This window comes from Ursus arctos, unplaced genomic scaffold, assembly GCF_023065955.2.
Source record: "Ursus arctos isolate Adak ecotype North America unplaced genomic scaffold, UrsArc2.0 scaffold_14, whole genome shotgun sequence".
Lineage (NCBI taxonomy): Eukaryota > Metazoa > Chordata > Mammalia > Carnivora > Ursidae > Ursus > Ursus arctos.
The window spans coordinates 59,046,482-59,067,011 of NW_026622808.1; the positions used below are offsets into that span (position 1 = coordinate 59,046,482).

Sequence of the window (20,530 nt, forward strand, 5' to 3'; positions counted from 1 at the left end):
CGGATTTCTTCAAGTCCCCAGATCTGGCTTGGCTACCAGAGCAATTTAGGATGGTAGTCTCGCAGATGGGAAGCAGGAGATGTGGGAAAATGTCTGAGTTGATAATAAACTCCTGGTTGTGCATATGTCACAGGGAGATAATGTATAGGACAGTAATAGTCCTTTTTATTTGCTTACAAGGCAAATAAAATCGTGTTGGCAGCAATTCTCAGAGGTGGTATAGCTGTCACTCCCATATGGTATAAGGTCGTAGTAACTCTGTAACTTTTGCATTCTTCTGTAGCTATCATGCTGCCTCCCAGGACTTAAATCACCAACAGTTTCCCCCACCATGTGCAAGTTTACTGACTGGCAGTCTCTTCTAAACCCCAGACATAGGACAACAAATACAGGACCTGTCTCCTTTCATGCCCTCTTTTAGCCTCACAGGATGTCCAGAACCTGGGCTCCGGAAAAACATCTCATTTTCCTAGTTCCACGCCAAATTGGTCTCTCTCCCGCTCATGGCCAAACACCAGCTGCGCTTTTCCATCTCATCTAGGGCTGCTCTGTGTCTGTGGGAGATTTCTTCTGGCTACTCTTACGGTTCCAATAGTGAATGAAACCAGTAAATGCTGTGCACCTATTCTGTATCCAGAGCTGAACTCGGTGCTACAAAGGGTACACGAATATAGGACTTGATCTCTACCTTCAACAGTTTATGTGGTTGGAGAGAGAATATCACACAGAGATAGGAGCTGAATAATAGTCTACTCTGCCAGGGGTGTCTGTGGATGAGTTTGTGGGGGTTGGTACAAGAAACTCTAAGAAGTGGAGCTAAAATTGTGAGAATCTGTGTTGTGCTGGGGCAAACGTCTGTGAGTTTTATACAATTCTCAAAGAACCCGTGACTCTATGCCTTCACCACAAAAAGTTAACAATGACCAAGATAGACTAATTGGAGGACTGACCCTATCGTAGCAGCTTTTTCTCTTCACCGATAGTTCTCATGTTCGATGGCACATGGAGGTAATGCATCAGTGCCAGTAGATGGAGCCCCGAGTTGGCCCCATGCTCCATGGGGAGTCTGTTTCTCCCTCTCCCTCTCTCCCTCCCCCTGCTCATGCTCTCACTCTTTCTCTCTCATATAAATAAACAAAATCTTTTAAAAAATAGATTGACTTTTTCTTTTTTTTACAGTATAACTTATTTTTTTAATTTTTTAATTTAAATGCAATTAATTAACATAATGTATTATTGGTTTCAGAGGTAGAGGTCAGTGATTCATCAGGCTTATATAACACCCAGTGCTCATTACATCACATGCTCTCCTTAATGTCCATCACCCCATCCCCTCACCACTCTCCCCTCCAACAACCCTCAGTTTGTTTCCTATGATTAAGAGTCTCTTATGGTTTGTCTCCTTCTCTGATTTCTAGATTGACTTTTCTGACTTCAGTGTCAATCATTCTGTCTTGCCATTTAAGAGTGCTTTGGAGAAGCCATTAAGTATCCGAGGTTCATGGGGGCACTTATAGGCAATTAAAATCTTTTACCTGGGAGAAAATTGGGCCTAGCCCTGCCCCAATAATCTGAAGTCTGGTGTGAACCTGAGTACTAGATTGTGACACATCAACGTTTTCTCCAAGCTTGTTGATAATATTCTCTCACTTTGGTATAGCTTGGGGGAGCTTGCAAAGCCTTTTCATGTCCAACGACACCTTTGATCTAGTGAGGTTGGCAGGGCAAAGACTACAGCCTTCAGTCTACCAAAAACTGGTTCTCTGCAAGGTTAGGTGACGGGCCACGGTTACATGGATGTTAAGGAAGCAGCTGAATGTCAAACTCGCTTTTTCTGATCCTTGCTTTCTCCAGTGTATGTTGCTGTGTTAATCAGGGTGGCATTTGAAGGTGGGCTTCTAGGAAGATTCATTCAGTTGCAGTTTTTAGCTGTGCAGGGCTGATGAAAACCTGTTTCTATTTGTAGGGTTTCCCTGGGGGTAGGCTGGTGTGCTAGTTTTGGATGTTCTTCAGACTTCTGCTTAGTCTATGATACTATCCTGACTCTGCAAAGCCCTCCTACTTCCCTGCATGGGCATTTCAAGGGCAAAGTCATAAATGGCAATATTTTAGGGCTGGTCGTCATCTTGAATTGGATCTTGAGAATTAGATTCTTGGTTTTCTGGACTAGCACTGTCCAATAGCATATAATATAGAATTTTTGATATCATAGTAGTACATTAAAAAAGTAAAAAGCAGGCAGGCAAAATTAACTTTAATTATATATTTTATTTAACACATTACAACCAAAATGTTAATGTTTGTGTTATGTGATCAATATAAAAATTGAGATATTTTGATTTTTTTGCTACTAAGTCCTTGAAATTTGACATGTATTTTATACCTACTTCACATTTCTGTTAGAACTAGCCACATCTTAAATGCCTGAATGGCTAGTGACTATTGTATTTGGCAGCACAGTTCTGGAAAATTTTTCCAGGAAAAAATACAGTTAAGACAAAGAAACGCCCTTCTTTCTATTCATAATAGAGAATGAATTGAGCAGTGGCCTTTATTATTATTTCATCATCAATCATCAATCATACAGCATTGTAGAGAGCCTCTTAGCATCACAGCAAATTTAGCAAAACTACTTTCTAGTGACCCAGTAGCTTCCAGAACCTAATGACAGTTGCAAGCTGTTGAATAGTCTCTAGTATGCCTGACATCCATTCTATTACAATGCTTTTGTTTACAAACTTTTCAGGGAGGTACATATCTACTAAAATGTGTGGAGAGCTAAGGCCTGCTGGGTAGGGGAGGAAGCAATTCAAGCATGAATAAAATATGACCCCTGCCTTCAGTGAAACTTGTGGTCTGGGAGGGAAGACTGGATAAAGCAGTTGAGGGTCAAGTGTCCGTTGTATGGTGAGCATGAAAAATCACCGAATTCTAGCTCTTAAACAAGACCAAGTTTTCTCCAGAAAACCTACATTAAAATTCCATTGTTTCTGCACGTGACATAATTACTCTTTAGTATTTACTAGTTATAATAGTAACGACTGATTTGTTGAATTTGTTTGAGAAAGTATAGCCAAAAACCCTTTAGAAACAGAACAAATTGTTTTCATGTGGGAAAAGAAGAAAAGGGATAGACAGATGGGAAAGGTGTGGACATTTTTTTTAAATAAAAAAAATTGTAAAAAGATTGATTGATTGATTGATTGATTTATTAAAGAGAGGGAGAGGGCATAAGCAGGGGGCAGTGGCAGGAAGAGCAGGCAGAGGGAGAAGCAGGCTCCCGCTGAGCAAGGAGCCCAGTGCGGGACCAACAGGATCTCAGGACCCCGGGAACATGACCTGAGCCAAAGGCAGACGCTTAACCCACTAAGCCATCCAGATGTCCCGGTGTGGACCTTTTTGTTGTCACACGATGGGGGTATTTCTTGATGATGGGGAGTGCTAGCTTGAAGCATTAAGCGTGAGGCTTTAGTGCCCAGCAACAAGGGGCTACTGGACAGAGAGGAGGGGCAAGAGTGAATATAATGAACACACTTAGTCTACTTCAGAGCACTGCCCATTCCTGGACTGGTATTAAATGCTTAAATGAGCGAATAAATACAATGCATATGTTTTGATTGAGGAAGCTGTGGAAGATAGTAGTTAATGTCCAGGTTTCAGGAGTCAGCCCATCACCTCTGTGAATTTGGGGATGTTACTTAAATTCTCTATGCCTCAGTTTTCCCATAAATAAAAAAAAAGTTAATAGGATTTAATGAGAAAATGTAAATAAAGAGCTTAGAATAATGCCTTAGAATAATTAATAATTATTATAATTATTATATATATAATTATAATTAATTTTGGCATTATTATATCCATAATAATTATTTTCTGTGATACTCCCTTAATTTGTTCTTGAAGTTTCATAAGATGGTTGACCCTATCAAGCAATCCTGATACAAAGTAGGCAAATTCTAATGCCTTCCTCCAAGATGGCAAAACTGGAGCAAAGAGGTGAACATGACTTGCCCAAAGGCTCAGAGGCTGCTCCTAAAATGGGGAAGGAGGCCATTTAAGGCAGTGGTGATGGATTTCCCCAAAGACAAGGACTTAGTACACTTAGAGGCTGGAATTGGAATCCAGGCTGCACTACTTAATTCACCGTGTCATCTTGGGAAATTACCTGATTTCTCTGAGCCCTTAGGCCTTCATCTACCAAATGGAGATAATAAATATGCCCAGGGTTGTTAAAACTCAATAGTATGATGCATGAAAAGTGCATGTGGTCTGGGTTCAATAAAATCAGTTTCTCAAATTATTACCGTTACTATTATTGTTATAGTTACTATATGGTGCAGCAGGCAGTGCCGGTCTGGGATGCTGTGATGTGTTTTGGCTCACCACTATGCTCAAACGCCTGGCACAGTGCCTGGCACCCAGTAGACACTCAGAAAACGTTTATGGAATGAATGTCTATCATCTGAGGAAGGGAGGGCAGCCTACCACCGACTTTGCTTCCTAGCTTAGCCCTTGCCCCTCTTCCAAAGACCAAACAGCTTGTAGCCAAAGAGCCCAGGCACTTTTCGACAGCGGGCAGCACCCCATCTCGTCCCTGACGCCGCTGTCCCGGCTGCTGGAGGGCGCCCCGCCTGGACGTGCATCATTGTGTGAGCGGCTCTCTCCGAAGCCCTAATTTTTCTGGCTTGCGGTTTATTTACTTAAGCATTTACAGCTCCGGGGAGCAGAGGGGCTGTTTGAAGCGGGGTCAGGACCTAGGTCGCGGTTTGTATATATTTCGTGCCTCCCAATCTCAGCGCCGGCACGTCACAACACGGCTCCTTTAGTTGTGCACCGGAGAGGCTTGCGTTTCTCTACCTCCTGCGGGGTGAGGAAGGACACGCGCAGCTCGGGGTCTCTCAAGCGACTTGCCTGGGTCCCCGCCTGCGTGGACCGCCGCTCCGAGTTAGTTTTCTGTGCAAACCCAAGCAGGGTGGAGCAGATTAAATAAAGACAACCTCGCGTTTTTAATCCTTGACCGCAAACACTGGCGTTTTTGTGCCCTGGATTTCTGAAATTCTTGGCTCAAGGACTCAAGGCGCGGGGAGGAGCGTGGGTAACAGCTTGTAAAAACTTCCCAAAGCAGAAATCCGAGCTGCTCCCCGCCCCCCTCTCCCAGAGATACCTGGATTGAAGGGAAGGGGGGCAGCCGGAGGAGGAGCGTCCCCAAGGGTTAGGGGCGCCCCCCAGGGGTGACTTTGGGTCGCCGGCTCCAAGCCCTGCCACCTTTCTGCAAGAAGCCAGATTCGAAGCCCGGACGCCCCGCAGGACGCCCCTCCCCGTCCCCGCGCGCTTCTATTTAGAGCCCAGCCCGGAGCCCAGGGGATTCTGGGACTCGTAGTCCTTCCCCGCAGCCCCAGGCGCCGTCGCGACCTCGGACTTGGACTACATTGCCCAGGGAGCTTCCCGGCCTATATAAGCCGCCAGGAGCCGCTTCAAAGTGCAGTAACCATGTGGATCTGCTGCTGAAGCGTTTCCTCAAGCTCGCTGGGGTGGGAGGAGAGGAGGAGTGGTGGTGGTGGAGGAGGAGGAGGCAGAGGGTGGAGAGAGAGCGCACGCAGAGAGGAGGTGTGGGTGTTCCGTTTCCATCCTAACGGAATGAGCTCCCTCTTCGCGGACATGGGATTACCCAGCGGCTGCTAACCCCTCTCCTCGCCCTGCTCCCCCAAACCGGCGTGGCTCCCGGGCACCAAGGTAGCGGCTGGGGCCGGGCAGAGGGCGCGGGGAGTTGGTACTGTCCTCCCCGGGCGCCGAAGTTTTTGCCCCGCTCTCTGGGAGTTCTTGGTGGATTTGCATGCACTTGCATGCGTTTGGGGGTTCTTTTACTGAGGGCATTTTGGGGGTGTTCATTTGAGGCTAAAAAAATTATCGATTCCAGTGACTGGCCTTGAGGGCTACCCATTCTGGACTGGAATGGCATTCCCCCAAGTTGGAAACTGTTGCAGCAGCTGCAGGAAATGGTTTTTTTTTGGGGGGGGGTGTGGGGGTGTCATATGTAAGTCCGCTCAAGGAAACAATCTTTTAAAAGTAGCCTTCGCTCGAGCTGCCTGGTTGAGAGAAAAATGCATGTGGGGGGGGGGCAGTGGGGAGGGTTTTAAAAAACGGAAGAAAACCCGGGGAGCGGTGAGGGATGAAGTGTGGACGAACCTCACGCCCAATGAGGATGCGGGCTTCGGATACTTGGCCTAGGCTCCGGGAAACAAGTGCTTTGGGATCTGCCAAACACTTCCCTTAGTTCCAGCTCCCCCGGCACGTTCCAAGTTTTTGCGTGCCTAGTCTCACTTGTCAGTTACATACTGGAAATAAGTAAGCAAAGTTACCTGTAATCTTTGTGTAACTGATCCTCCAGCCTTCCTGTCTTGGTTGGGGAGGGGGGGGTCTCTCCAGGAAGGAGGTAAAGAAGGTGGAAGTTTGCAATTTGAAGCTTTTCTGTTAGGGGCCGGTCTTCGTGGTCTTATACTCAGTTTTCTTTTCTTTCTAAATACTTAGGAGCTGACTGCAGAGGAGCAGGATTCGCCCAGCTGGCGGGTTTTGGCAACAGAGTGCCTGACCTCGGTCAGGTGAGTGTGAAGCCTGAGAGCTGTAGTCAATAATGAGTTTTTGTTTTAAGTGTATTTTATGCCCCCTCTAAAGAGCCATGGAGATTAGGAGTAGAAAAGAAAAGCAAACTCCATGGCTTAGTGTCCAAAATTGTCACTGCCTTCTGTGAGAGCTTTAGGGAGCATTTGAGATCCAGGGGGCAGTCCTGCCTAGCACTTTTGGCCAAGGCTCAGCCTTAAAGCAGCCTGAAGGTTTATGAGAGGAGGGGAAAAAGCCATTAAATGGAGCAATAAAAGGAATGCCCATTGGTGCCTGGCAGTGTGCTGATGATTTAAATTCTGAAGGATGCAGTACATTTCATCTGCCAAGATATGTAAGCAAAAATTAACTGCCTCTGTCTTTCAAAAATAGTCACTTTTTTCTTGCTGTAACATGTGTTCAATCAGAGTAGGTTGGATTGCAAGAAATGAAAGTGGTTGCTGGCGATTTGAAAGAATTAGTACTTTAAAAAGGGAAGTTAGTTCTTGAAGCATGAGAGAGTAGCATCCAGTCCTTGACTTGAACCCGCCTGAATGTCACAGAATCTGATGAGTCCCTCTTGTTTAGGTGCTTATTGAGGAATATGAGTTGAGGGCAGCTTTTATCTGTAAAGATAAGCAGCTCCTTTCCACCCGTCTCCCCTCCCCCCAAATGCTCAGACTGCACTTTAAGAAAGGGAGGTTTTAACAGCTGCATCTACATTCCCACTGCTGCGGATTTGGCCATCGCAAGTTTTTTCTTCCGAAATGGCCAGGAACAGTGTAGGCAACAGGGTCACGGGTGGAGGGAGGACCAGGTCTTAGTAATTTCTTTAACCTTCTAAATATTTAGCTGTTCCCTGGGCTACAATCTTTGGGCTTTTTAAATTAGAAAATAAAAGGCAGACACTTCATTATAGTAATATAGTGCTTTTGTTTCCTGTTGATAAGATCCTTAGGAGTGCTGGTGGGGTGGGAAGCATTTTGATGTGTGGGGTGTAGTTCGTTCTTGGAGTCCTATTGACTTTCATGGCCATTTGGGCACTCAAAAGGCCAAGGAAAGGGTTAAGTTCCCCCTCTTTTGAGTAACTACGGAACAAGAGAAACTGATCCGTAGACTTTTCTCCAACTTGTTGCTAAAAATAATACTGACACATTAACTACAGGTCCAGAGCCATATATCACAGAAACTCAGTGAGTCAGGTACAGGTGAAGAAGCTGAGGTGTTGAGAGTAAGAACGCTTGCCCAGTAGCTGGTGCACAGTGGAAGCAAGGTATAACTCCAGGTTGTGGGACTGTATTGTGTTCCACAAATGCATTTAAGCTGGGGGGAAGAGGTGAAGGGAGAAGCTAGGAAAAATGGTAAACTTACTTCTGTTAATGAAATAACTCTTGTGCATGTCCCACCGGTGATGAATGAATAATATTTACCTTGATTTAAGAAGGAAACGATGTAGCTGTAGGTGTGGGGTAAGAGTGTAGCTATTTGAGGAGGTATTAGAGGTTATACTGACTTTGTTTTAGAAAGCTGTATGCTGAAAGCCTGAATGAGGAGAATAAACGAAACCAAACCACACCACAAGGAACAATGTCTAAGTTCAGCATTAGGTTCCTCTCATAACTGAAATCCATCTTGATCATCTACATCAAGGCAACTGAGCAGGTTAAAAGAATCAGATATTTCTCAGTCTGAGTAATTTGATAGGTTAAATTGCAGTGAGTCTAAACTGTGAAGTATCGGTATCTTTTCATATACTCTTCAGTTTGGTTTGTGGCCGGTTGTGCAGGACACTTTTACGTTTCTTTTTTTTCCTTGTGTGTGCATGCGTGCATGTGTATGTGTGTTGTAAGTACAGTCTGTTCTTTAATTCAAATCAGAACAGAATATACTATCAAGATTTCCTTCTTACCAGGCAGGGAAAGTTCTTCATGCTCTAAATGAGTTACTCCTGGCCTCCACTTTGAGACCTATGAAAGTGTTGGGGGTTGACAATAGTATTATCCATTTTTAAACAAAGTGGTTGCCTTTTGGAGGGAATTTGGCATCTTTTCTCTATGAATGAGAGATGGAATGGTTGCTTAGAAGAAAGGAAAGATGAACCCAACAAGATAAATCTCTTGCCTTTATCCTCAAAATATTTTCAAGTAGGGAAGACCAGGGTATCAGAGATAGAAATGAAACTTCTGATCCAATGGTATACAACTAGCTGACGTCTAGACAACAAAAGTTGCATAGCTTTTTAGCTCATTTATAATGATCTCGTGGAAATTCTGATTTCTTGGAAAGCAGCTGTTAAATAACCAAAATGAAACAACAGACACCAAATATGTACAACAGAAAACAAAAACAACAACAACAAAAATAAAAATAGGGCTGAGGTTAGGTTTCTAGGTCAAGCTGTCCTTGGATACATCTAATTAAGGAGTCTACACAAGGCCAATGTCCCATCTTGTTTACTGTTCGTTTGATCTTTTAAAATAAAACACATTGCATTTGCAGGCTCTTTATTAACTGGAAATGAATGCAATTTTTTAATTTACTTTTGCTGTTTTAAGCTTTTGCACTGCTCTTTGGATGAAATCAGTTAAGGCTTGAAGTCAGTGACATGAATGACATAATTTTTGTGATTCTGACCAATTTTTATAGTGTCTCTGGTTTGAGTTTATTGCTAATGAGCATGAGCTGAAAATGTGACTAAAAGCATCACCTGTGGAGCTGTTCCTCCTATTGAACCATGGCTAGGGTCTTCCCTCAGCTGGACACAGTTTAAGGCATTTGGTGTGATAAATCTCTTTATGATTGTCTAATACCTGCTAACGTTGTTACTATCCAAGTGTTTATTCCTTCATTCAACAATTTCTTGAGCACCTACTATGTGCTGGGATATGTTCTGAGTGCTGGGCATACAACTATGAAAGTCCTGTTCCCAAGAGGCTTCAATCCTAGTAGGGGGAAGCCGGCATTATAAATAAGGATATATTATTGTATAACAGGTAGCTAGTGCTACAGAGAAAAAGAAAGCAAAGTAAAGGGGAACAGGAAATAACAAATGTTGGTGAGGATCTGGAGAAAGTGGAACTCTCATGTCCTGTTGTTAGGAATGTAAAATGGTGTGGTCACTGCAGAAGACAGTATGGCGATTCCTCAAAAAACGAAACAGAATTACCAAATGACCCAGTAATTCCACTTCTGGGTATATAACCAAAAGAATTGAAAGCAGGGATTCAACCGATATTTGGACATTCGTGTTCATAGTAGCATTATTTACAGTAGCCAAAAGGTGGAAACAACCCATGTGTCCACTGATAGATGAATGGATAACCAAAAAGTGGTACATTCATATAATGGAATGTTAGTCAGCCTTAAAAAAGGAATGAAATTGTTATTATACACGTTACAAGATGGGTGAAGGCTGAAAACATTATGCTAAGTGAAATAAGCCATACATAAAGAGGACAAGTAGAATGGTGCTTGCCAGGGGCTGGGGCAATGCGGAGTTTAATGGGTACAGAGTTTCATCTGGGGAAGATGAAAGAATTCTGGAAAAGGGATGGTAGTGTTCGTGGCTCAACTATGTGAATGAACTTAGTGCCAATGAATTTTAGACTTAAAAATGATTAAAATGGCAAATTTTATCTTGTGTTCATGTATTTTACCACATTAAAGAAATGACAACAAAACAGCGTAAAGGGGATAAAGGAGTATTCAGGAGGGGATCTGGAATCAGGGAAGGGCTCTCTAATAGGGTGCATCTGAGCAGAGAGCTGAGGGAAGTGAGAAGTTAGCCTTATAAGTATCTGGCAGAGAAGAACATTCCAAAGGGCTAAAGCAGAAAGTGTCAAGGCGCTGAGACGGGAGCAGGTTCAACAGGTTAGGGAAAGGCCAGGAGGCCAGGTTGGTTGCAGCTGAGGGAGAGTGCTAGGCGTTCAGGTGGGAGAGGCAGTCAGGGTCAGAGAGTGCAGGAGCCCGGTTTTTGCAGGTCAGCCATACTGTATTTCCCTGAGCTTTTCTTAACTTTTTCAGAACTCTTAGCCTTGAGCTACGTTGTCCTTTCTGAGGAGACTGGTGAGGCTGGCAAGATCACCTACCAGATTGGAACTTGATTAGGGGTCCAACCCAGATTTCTGGACTGTGAATCACATGGTTTACCTGGGATTGTAGTCCTCTTTAGTAGGAAGGGACTATTCTTTGATGAATAGGTGAACCTGCATTTGGTTTGGATAATGAATTTTAAGAACCTAATGATATTCCAGGTGGTTTTTCTTCAACACAAACTTTGTGTACTTTGCTGCCACCCATGTCTGTCAGGTCTCATTCTACAGATTTACACAAGGAGAACTCACGCTCTGCTGTCTAGCATCATCCTTGGGGGATACGAAGTTCCACATAAGTGATTCTCTCCTATAAGTGAAGTGGACCCCTTTGTGTGTACAAATTTCTAATGTACATACATGTTGTTACTTAATTGCATACGATAAGCATATTCAATTAAAGTAAAACAATAGGAAATAAAGATAAGCAACAAAACCAAACCAGTCACCCCCAGTCCCACCATCCAAGGTGAGGGTTTCAGACCCCTCCCGTGTATACATATGTAAAAATTATGTGTCTGTTTAAATTTCATAAAAAAGGGCTCATACAGTACTTCCAAGTTTGGTACCTTGCTGTTTGCACTCGATCCTGAGCCTCTGTTCTTGTTAATAGACATCTGTCTTCTTTTTTCTGAAGGCGTCTGTACCTTTGATGAGATTGCATTTGAGTGGTGACATGTATGGAATCACTAGGGTAAAAAAAATTATTCAGGTTTCATCACCGTTACAGAATCCAAGTTTTCTCATTCAGTTTATTACGGTTTTTTAAAGAAAACTGAATGGAAGGTAATGCAGTCTTCAAAAGTTAGCTATCTTATTACAGGGATAAAGCCGAGTGATCATTTATTTCTGTACAGAATTTCTTATTTCTTCTTCAGGGTAACCTAATTCTGTGAGGTAAGTAGGGCCAGGTATTCTTTTCTGTTTGCTTGCCCGTAAAAGGAAAACTTCACTGTAGAAAATTTGAAATAGGTATAATAGTGAGATCTTAGTTTCATAAACCCTTCTTTACTCATCACCCGCCCTGCATGGTTATCAATCCATGACTCTTCTGTGTTCACCTGTATTCTGATACGCTCTCTCCTCTCCTCTTGGGTGAGAGTTGGAAACAAATACCAGGCATACCAGTTCATCTGTCCTTTAGTATGTATCTCTAGTATTGGGATTAAAAAAAAATCATAATATTCTTATCCATCTCAAGGAAAGAAAGACAAATTTTTTAATTGAGTCTATGTTCTCACTTCCTTCCAACATGTATAAGTACATATGTACACATACATACATATGATATATATACATCTAGACTCATACAATAATAATATATATGCATATCTAACAGTTAGTTTGAATTAGGATCCAGATAAGGTCAATACATTACAAAAGGTTGATGTGTCTTTTAATCTGTATTTTTCCTCTACACCTCTTTTTTCCCCCATGCATTTTATGGTTGTTACTGAAGAAACTGGATGATCTATTTGCCCATAGTTGAGATTTTGCTCACTGCATCTGTGTGGTATAGTTGAACATGTTCCTCTGTTCCCTGTATATATCATATCTGGTTGTTAAATATAGAGGTTTGATCAGAATCAGGGTTTTTTGGAGGGGTGTGCACTTGTATTTTTTTGAACTTTTCTCAGGGGAGTGTGTGATATGTGTGGGTATGTCTTCTTGTGATATTAGCAACCATTGATGCTCATTTCCCTAATCCATTAGTTCATTTGGACTTGCAGAACTCCTATTTTTCTTTCTTCATTCATTAGCTGAACTATTTCATAAAAAGAAATTTCCCTCCACTAAGTTTTTGTTCCCTGTATGTAGTTCATGTAAGAAAGACAAGGATCTGTACTTAAATTTCTTTCTGTATTTTACCAGTGTTCAGAAATAACCAGTTGATTCCCTGCCATTTTTGGTGGTCACAACTAGGGAGAGGGTGCTATGGGCATCCAATGGAGGCAGGCTGGGGAAGCTGATAAATAGGCTGCAATGCATTGCATAGCCCTTCCACAACAAGGGATTATCCATTTCACAGTAACAGCCAAGCTACTGTGAGAAACTCTTGTACTAAGATGACCAATTGGTTTGTTTTTTTGTTAGTATCTTTATGAACTGGCAGATTTAAACTTATTTTATGTTTCTCTTTGTGTAGCTGTCCTTAATGATCAACGTGCCAATTTTTGCTCAGCAAGAGAAAGGCTATTCAAATTGGTTCAAAAAACACAACCCTACTAGTCTTCGATAGCTTTCTTGATGTTGATATGAGCAAATGTTCCAGGCTCATCTTCTATATTTCTTGTCCCAAACCGGGAATCAGCCCTTTCTCCAAGGAGCCATAGTTCTTTTGAGTGGGAAATGGTGTTTAGAAACCTCTCCTCAGGGTCAGGTTGGTATTCTTATTCTCTTCATACAGGTCAGAAAACAAATCAAAATGAAGAAATTTTTTTTAAAGGTTTTATTTATTTATTTGACAGAGAGTGACAGCTAGAGAGGGAACACAAGCACGGGGAGCCGGAGAGGGAGAAAGAAACAGGCTCCTCGCTGAGCAGGGGCTCAATCCTAGGACCCCGGGATTATGACCTGAGCCAAAGCAGACGCTTAACGACTGAGCCACCCAGGCACCCCGAAAATGAAGAAAACTTAAAACCTGAATGCTTTCAGTGAAAGTATTTTCAAAACGTAGTCAACACATCTTTGCCTTTTAAAAGAGGATTCTGAAAGTACTCAAAACTTTTCACTTTGGTATCAGTTACAGCCTTAGTATACTGGTGCTAAGATACAGTAGTACTCCCCAGATGAGCAGGAATGTTACTCTGGTTCTACGTCCATGTTTTTCATGCTGTATGGCAACCCATTATGAGGTCCTGAAATCAGTTTAGTGGGCCCCCGTCAGCAGTTCCTTAATGAAGTAGCTTGGTATAGCAAACGTCAAAGTGCATTGTCTGGATATTTGCAAGAAACTGTGTACATTGCCACAAACTCTTCCATCCCCATTCTCTGTCTCTCTCTCACACACAGTGAACTGGGTTGTAAGTTTACTGTATTTCTTACTGTGGGTTGCAGTCCAAAGTTTGAGAAACATTGTTCTACGTCTTTATTCCTCTATTCGTGGTCATCAGACTAGCATCATGGGCTTCACAGTGAGCTTGTTAGAAATACAGACTCTGAGGCCCCACCCCGACCCACTGAATCAGAACCTGCATTTTAGCACAATCCCCATGGGATTCATGCACACTTGAAAGTATGAGAACCTCTATACTGAACCCCCGGTGCTTTTTCAGTACTTGTCTTATTTTTACAGTTATTTTTTCCTGGCTGGCTCTCACCTGTCAACACTGACCTTTGTACTTGCCCCTAGCAGGCTTTTCATTTTCAGTGAAGTGGAAAGATAGGGGAAGTCACCCAATGAAGGTGAGCGTGTAGGCCTGGCAGACTCTTCTTTAACAAGAATGGGAACGTTCATGCTTTCATCTGGGGATTCTTTTACTGGTAGTTTCAGATAGAGGTAGAAACCAAGCGATATATGTAAAACCTACTTAAAGTTGGGAAGTCACAGATACGGACAAGGCTGTGTTTGAACACGATGTCATCAGACACTTTGAGAGAGTTAGGTTTTATCATGTTTTGTGACCTGTCCGATTAGCAGAACTCATGGACTGCTTGATAGAATGTTGCTCATCAGAAAAAGATGGACGTAAGAAAAACCATCACTAACCTTCACTAACCTCCAAGCTCCTTGTTGTTTATTTGCATTTCAGGAGGAGCTTTGTCTGGGGAGGGATTTTGTTTTGCAGAAACAGTTTCAAAACGTTACTGTGTGCATATTTCTGAATAGAAGAAGCTGATACAACACCTAGACTTAGGGACGTTCATGGATTTGCCTTGGTGTGTCTGCGCGTGTGACCGTGACTGCTTCTGTATCTTTGCCCACGGGCTGTCTGCCCCGCCGTCGCTGTCCGCATCCCCACCCCGTCGGTATCCACCTTGCCAAATTCTCCTGTTCCCAACCCAATGCTCGCTTCCTCTTCTGGAAAGCCTTTCCTGATCATTTGAAAATCTTTGTGATTTGAAACTCCCCAGCACTTCCTATCTATTTTCCTCATGGGCCTTTTTGATTTTTAACCTATAGATGGACCTGACAAGTAGTCAAGTGTCCACCAACCATTTGTCGAATGAAGTTACTTATCTCCATGTGTTGTTTCCCTTTGAAGGATGTAGGCTGCTTGTCCAAAGAATCTAATTTTTTGTACAGCTCTCCTGATTAAATATTTCTTGCATTGGCGGTTTGTTTTGAAAAGCCCCTTTTGCTATGGAGTGCGGGCCGTGTGGACATGTGTCAAGCAGCTGCTTTTGATAGCTTGGGAGATGTTGCTCGATCAGTTCTTTGGAGGGCATGAGGTGTGGGAAATTGTTGAGTGTTAGTAGAAGGGAGCAGAGGTTAATAATCAGGTAGTGAAACGAAGCTGCTCTCAGGTTGTAATGATATTGCCCTGCTGAACTGCAAGATGGGGACCCCGGGTGACTGAGTGTTGACTGCCTCTTGGGTGCGGGCAAAACATGTCACATCTGTGCTTCTGTTTCCTCCTCTGAGGAACAGGTATAAAAATACCTGCTTTGGGTCATTGCTGCCAAGTTGTAGAATAATAAATGCGTGCAAAGAGCCTTAGAGAGTAAAACAAAACAAAGCCTCTGTCCTAGAGGAGTGGTTCTCAAGCAGCAGGGGGGATCTTGCCCCACATGGACTTTTGGCAATGTCTGGAGACTTTTTGGTCCCAGCCGAGGGAGAGTGGGTGCTCCTGGCATCTAGCAGGTAGAGGTCAAGGATGTTGCTACACATGCCACGATACACAGGATGTGTCCTCCGCAGCAAGGAATTACCTGCCCCCAGATGTCAATGGCCCTGAGGTTGAGAAACCCTGTCCTAGAGTGATTTGCCCAGACTGAGTGAGACTTTTCTCTCTCTCTGAGGATATTAACCTAATTTGATTTGCTGGGTTTTTTTGTTTTGTTTTGTTTTTGTGGTTCAGGTTGTGAACAGAGGGGTGTCTCTTTGGGCTGGGGCCGACTTTAACGTTTTAATAAAATAAATACCACTCCTCCTCCCCTTCATGCCCCAAGTACTGGCATTGGTTTCTGGAGTCCTGTGGTCTATTAGCTTTGGCCACTACGTGGCTGTGTGGCCTACAAGAAGTCATTCAGGTTTTGTTGTTGTTGTTTGCTCTTTCCACCTATAAAATGAGGAATTTTGGCTAGATGATCTCTACCCACCAAATATAAGTTTCTGACTGGCAGCTTTGAGCTTTTGATTGGCTTCTCTTACGTTGGCCTTGAAGAATAGGAAACATGAGAGCACATGTCAGAATTGATATCTTTTCTCTAAAATAACCATGTAGATAATGTACCTGTTTGGAGAATAGGTTATTTAGTGGGCATATTTGTGAAAAGGCAAGTAGGTTTATCTGTGTGTGTGTGTGTGTGTGTGTGTGTGTGTGTGTATGTATCTCTTGAGTGTCTAATGAGCGACATTTAAACTGGAGAATTGCTGTAAACTACAGGTTTACAACTGCTGTTTCTGAGATGGTCATAGAGGGCCCTGCTTAAAGTTGAAACTTCTGAGTTGGTGACTTCCTTTGGGACTGTCTGAAAACGAAAGCAGAATGCAATTTTCTATCCTCCGAGAGAAGTGCTTTTTGCAGTAGAATAAATTATCCCTTGATGGGGACACACTGCGTTTCTGAGGACAGTCTGATCAACCACCAATTGAACAAGAAGGCAAGGAGGGGGCTGCACGTAATTGTGTATGGGGGTGGGAAGGGGAAAGCCGCTGGCCGGGTGGCCAACTCAAAAATATTGTGTTGCTCATCCTTGTTTCACAATAAAGATGATATCGTCAAGAGTCTTTGCTCAAAGGAAGTTCCAAAATTAACTGTGAGAGTACCTAGTCATAGAAGCGAAGACCGTTGTAAAGAGAACCTCTTTCCTTGTCTTGGAAGAGTCAACTGTAAATGTGGTCGATTTTCTCTTCCCTGTATTTACAGCCATATTACCATATATGTACCTGGGTGAGGGCATCTTAAGGAGGCTTGTACTCCTCTAGAAGGAGCGTCCTTGGCCTCCAGCCAGGAGATCGATCAAATGCCTGCAACTCTTCCTTTTTCTGTGCACACTCTTGTTTTCCCTCTGAAAGGCCTTGTGGTTTGCCTGGCTTTGCCCTCTGGGGGCTGCTAGCCCTGAAAGTAAAGTGTTGCTTTTTTTGTGTTGGCGGCAGCTATGGCCCCTAGGTCTCATCCATGTTTTTGGGGGACCAGCTGCTGATGGCGTCCTGAATCTCCAGGCGCTTTTAAGTCTTCATGCATGAGCCCTCTCCTTGCTGCCTAGCTTTAAAGGAAGCCTTTTGATTTTATTCTTTTTCAACAAGCATTTTTTAAGCAAGCAGCAGTAAAACCAGCACTAAGTCTTTGGCAAGGGCCGTCTGTTTTTTAGGAGGTGGAGGTGATGTGGATATGCCAAGAAAGAACAGAGAAGACCGATGGGTTTCCACTGGCTACATTTTTTAGCAGAAGAATGACTTTCCAAGTGCACTGTGCTTTGAGGCCACGTGGCAAAACTCACTGACTGAAGGGTAGACCCAGAGGGAGCTATGAAAGTGGGATTCAGTCATTCATTCTTCACCTGGTTGTACTTTGGTGGCCTGGGTCTTACTGGGAATAGTGGGGAGAACATTCTGCTGGAGTTGGCACTGATACATTCAGATAAATGCATCTCACAGTGTGTCCCTTGTCTATATCCACTCATCGTGTGGACTTGCTGGTTGATAGGGTTAATCCTCAACTGATCGTAAACCCTTGAAGGTTTAATAAAAGTAGTTTAGGAGAGTTGAAAATACAGCAAACTAGCCAATAAGAATAATCACAGCAAACTGAAGTGTTTCCAGTGTTTTACTTCCTATGTGCTAGGTAAGCCCATTATTTTCTTTTACACATTTAATCCTCAACACAACTTTATGAGGCAAGCTCTCATGATCCCCATTCTGCTGGTGAGGAAACAGTTCCAGAAAGAGTAAGTAACTTGGTCAAGGTTATAAACTTCCTGTCACACTTAGACTAAAAGGCAGACTTTTTACGCTGGCTTGGGAAGTCCCACTGGCCCTGGTTTCTCTCTTCTCTGACCTTACCCCGCACTTTCTTCGTTTCCCATTAATGCTCCAGACGTTGTGGCTGGCTTTCTGTTTCTTGAACTTGCCAAGTTCTTTTCTGCCGTAGGACCTTTGTACTAGCTGTTGGCTCTGCCTAAAATGCTCTTCCGCCTGATTTTTTTGCATGACTGCCTCTGTCTTGACTTTTAGGTCTTAGCTTAAATGTCTCAACTTGCACTCTCTGACCAGCCAAAAGTGAGTTGTCACACGGTCATATCATCCAGTTTTAATTCTCTGACTAGTACTTAACACTACCTGATTTGTCTTGCCTGTAAACAAACTCTCTCCCTCACGAGAATATAGGCATCATGAGAACTGGGAGCTTGACTGTCTTCTTTTTACTTATATCCTGTACACCTGGACTAGGGATAGCACATAGTAGGTATTCAATGAGTGTGAATAAAAAGGCAGTTTCAAATCAGGAGGCCCTTTTTAAAGTCCTGCATGTTGTATGTTTTGTATTTTAATCCTGTTCTGTCCAATTTTTCCTATTAATGCAGTATGAGTCTTAAGCACACAGCCAGTGCCAAACCAAAACTTATAACCAAAAATTTATAGTAGCATTTTTTCAAACTTTTGGGTCTCAGGAACTCTTGACATGCTTAGAAATTATTGAGGACCCCAAAGAACTTCAGTTGATGTAAGTTATATCAATCTGTATTTATCTCATTAGAATTTAATACCAAGAAAATGAACACTAAGACAACACAAAAAATAAGCCAGTCACACATTAGTGCAGTAACATTTTTTTTAAAGGTGAGGGGATGGGCAGAGGGAGAGGGAGAATCTTAAGCAGTCCCCACACCCAGCCTGGAGCCCAATGTGGGGCTTGAACTCAAGACCCGGAGATTGTAACCTGAGCTGAAACCAAGAACCTACTGAGCCACTCATGTGCCCAGTAACATTTTAAAAAATGAACAATAGCTATATTTTCCAAAAAAAAAAAAAAATTTAGAGAGTGGCATTGTTTTACATCATTGCAAATTGCTGGCGATTTGGCTTAATGGAAGACAGCTGGAGTCACATATCCCATATTCCCTGTTTCTTTCTGCCTTCAGTCTCTTGAGACATCACATGTCCTGCAGCCTCTGGAAAACTCCATTGTCATGTTGAGAGATGGAGTGAAAAGGTAGATAGTGCATTGGTGTTATTGCGAAAATAGGACTTTGAAGATCCTCTGAAAGGGTGTTGGGAGCTCCCAGGGATCCCTGGGGTGTCATTGAGAGCCACTAGCTTATAGGATAGCTAGGTAATTTAAAAGGTGGGTGGTGATAGGGAACAGGTGAGTGATGGAGAAGTTGAAGGCTTAGGTAGCAGGATGCAACTGATTATCCCTAAGTCTGGATTTTGTTTAAAAATATACTCATGGGGATGCATTTAAGCTGTTTCTGGGGTAAACAAAAAAAAAAAAAAAAAAAGAAAGAAAAAAGAAAAATTGCTTCCCAGCTAAAGCACCTCCTGAATTACAAAGGACACTGAAAACTTGGAAGCTAGTGGTACTTGTCTTATGTTCATCTTTTTCAGATGGGCAAGATTATACCAAGCATTCTAGAAGTTCTGCAATGGGATGGGTCATTAAAAAATAATAAAGCGTGGGTTCTTCTCCATGTCTGAGAATAGTAGCTTCAAATATAACTCCCTTTATAGCTGTTACTCTACAACCCTTACTTAGTTCTCCTTGTAGCTTTTGGACTCAGATGGAGTTATGTCTTATAATAGAAATTAGATTATTGCAAACAGTGCTTTATTGGTCTCAGGCTCTGTCACATCTGGTGTTAAAGACATCAAAGTGGAAGCTGTTAAAAATAGATGAGATATTCCCTGCTAGCCAACTGTTTAAGAAAGGCAAATGATTACAATCCAGGCCTCTGGGGGAGTATTTTGAATGTCTTGAGTGATGTATATAAGAGTGTCAAAGCTAAGATAATTGGGTGGTCAAATGCTGGAGAACTTGGAGCTCAGGGAATGAATGGTGCACTGGGTGGATTGGGGGCAGGTGTAACGGGGGGTCCTAAGTTCCTGACACCAGTGCTTAAAAGGACCTAATTTAAGGGCAGTGTCAGTGGGGCTTTTTTCCCCTGAATTACAGCCCCAAGGGTCAGGTGGCTTTATCTTAAATAAAGGAGACTTGGTTTTGTGTGTCAATGAAAATCTTCCGGTCAGAATATTTGGGCCCCTGGCTCTGGGGTCTATAAGCTGGTATAAATAAAGCTTCTGATTTCCTCCCTTACCTGTCTAGGTTACGTGATACCTTAGGTAACTTCTTGGTTAATGAAAGTGTTCTAATTTCATCTCATTTCAGGAGTTGCTAACTTTTAAATTCTGAATTGTGTGTAGGCGAGAATTGAGATTTTTTTTTTTTTTAGAAAAACGAATATAATGCAATTAGTTCAGTGCGTGCAGGAGAAATAGATGGGAAAAATTACAATAAGTGAGTTTTCTGCCACAGTCAAAGCTTTTAGCAAAAAGAAGAAAAAATTCAAAACCTATCCCGATGCTTGAAATGAATATACTTCTTTTTCAGTGAGGCTGTGATTTAGCGTTTCTTAACACCAAAGTGGAAGAGGTTCTAAATATTGAATTACTTCTTTGAAGAGGTTTCCACCTCACCCCCTCCCTTCCTCCCACAGGGGCCTGGTCTGATGTTAGAAGT

General features: G+C 42.8%; 1 protein-coding gene across 1 annotated transcript in view; it reads left to right on the plus strand.

The window, feature by feature from the left end:
• Nucleotides 1-5,481: 5,481 nt before the first annotated feature.
• The window catches only part of ITPR1 (inositol 1,4,5-trisphosphate receptor type 1), a 320,227-nt gene continuing 305,178 nt past the window's right edge, over nucleotides 5,482-20,530 (plus strand). The window contains exons 1-2 of the mRNA XM_057311892.1: nucleotides 5,482-5,733; nucleotides 6,529-6,599. The gene's annotated coding sequence lies outside the window, so the exon portion shown is untranslated. The remainder of the gene's footprint in view (nucleotides 5,734-6,528; nucleotides 6,600-20,530) is intronic.